This window comes from Octodon degus, unplaced genomic scaffold (genome assembly GCF_000260255.1).
Source record: "Octodon degus isolate 3935 unplaced genomic scaffold, OctDeg1.0 scaffold00033, whole genome shotgun sequence".
Classification (NCBI taxonomy): domain Eukaryota; kingdom Metazoa; phylum Chordata; class Mammalia; order Rodentia; family Octodontidae; genus Octodon; species Octodon degus.
The window spans coordinates 12,943,391-12,944,926 of NW_004524609.1; the positions used below are offsets into that span (position 1 = coordinate 12,943,391).

A 1,536-nucleotide genomic window follows, 5' to 3' on the forward strand; every position below is an offset into this window, starting at 1 on the left:
GGACAGTGCAGCCCCCTTGTCCTTCTTAGCCAGGCGATGCACTTCACAGGGGATCTGGGGAATCTGTGCCTAGCCCTTACCCTGCCCACGTCTGTCTCGTGGCTGTCTCTCAACCAGTCACTGTGGCAGGTAACACTTCAGTCCTGGAGTGAAGCTGTAGTGTACTGCTCAGTACCACATGATCAACCTCTTCCCAAAATGGTGCCTAATTAAACTCTGGTAATATGGTGGACCCTGCTCTGGATTTCTTCTCCAGTGCTATCCCACCATGCAGAAGCCCTCTCAGGTAAAGCCCTGCACAGTTTTGGGGAGGGGGGTGTGATATTGGTTTATTTTAGTTTACTCCAGCGAAGGGCTGTTGGCGGGCTGTGCTATTACTGGTCCACCCAGTTTCTCCCTGAAGCAGCCGACCTCCCTGGCAGGCTTTGCCTGCAGAGTGGGGCCCTTCCTGGATCAGGTCACTTCCCCGCCAGCCGTCTGTGTGGCCCTGTGGTGAGGGCAGCCAAGGTACACAATCTGCCAGCATTTGAAGTTTGAAGCCTGCAGGGGGTGGGGGGGAACCGTACTGGTGAGCTCCTAACAGTTTTTCTGGCTCACCTGACAGATCCTTACCCAGTATCGCCCTGTGCCAGCCGGGAACAGTGCCAGCCTCCTGCACCTAGCTCGGAGGGTAAGGCAGGGAGCTGGAGAAACAAGGAGACCCCAGTCTAGTGGTAGAGGCAGCACTGAACTTACGAATATGCACACAGCTATGTAATGTCGCTGGTAGTCATTGCTGTAAATTGCCTTGGGAACACCGAATGAAAAGCATTTACCAGGGTCAGGGAAGACTTCTTGGGGAAGTGATAATTAAACTGAAAGCTGAGTACAATCTAATAAGGCGAAGAAGGCAAGGAAGAGGGAGTGCCTGGTCACGAGGCAAGGAACCTGCTAGTGAATGGGAGGGAGTGAAGGCGGCCTGTGGGGGTGGGGCTTCCCGGGCAAAAGCTGGAAGAGCAAGAGAGGGGCCTGCAGATGTGGCCAGAGGCAGTTAATGCCAGGTGTGTAGGCCTTGTCTTTGCACTGACATGCATCGCAGCTCTTACTTAATCTTTTATTTTGAAATAGGTCTTGCTGAATCACCCAGCCTGGGCTTGAGCTAGCAATCCCTCTGCCTCAGCCTCCAAGTGGTGGGATTATGGGTGGGTGCCACTATGCCCCAGTTCATTTATATTTATGACAGCTGAAATCCTGTTGTTAAAATGTCAAGGATGGACAAGCATGGTGGCACACACCTGTAATCTCAGTTATTAAAGCAGGTTGAAGCAGGATTACTAATGCGCAGAATTGGAGGCCACGCTGGGAAATAGCAAAATGCCACATTAAGGGGGGAAGAAGTTAGGGACGTCCTAGTATTCATATCTTGCTTCTACCCTTTTCCCCCCATTCCTTCATCCAGGGGAGGGCCAGAGTTGAAGGAACTCTGATTCCTGTTGGGGGTCAGGGAGGGGAGCTGGACATGTGCTGTACTTTCTTTTTCCCTCTGTTGTTTTGTTT

The 1,536-nt window shown here is 52.1% G+C and overlaps 1 protein-coding gene across 3 annotated transcripts in view; it reads left to right on the top strand.

Annotated features, from left to right (window-relative positions):
• LOC101568536 (conserved oligomeric Golgi complex subunit 1-like) overlaps nucleotides 1–1,536 on the top strand; it is a 6,181-nt gene that overhangs the window by 3,447 nt on the left and 1,198 nt on the right. The gene's annotated exons all lie outside the window — the stretch shown is intronic.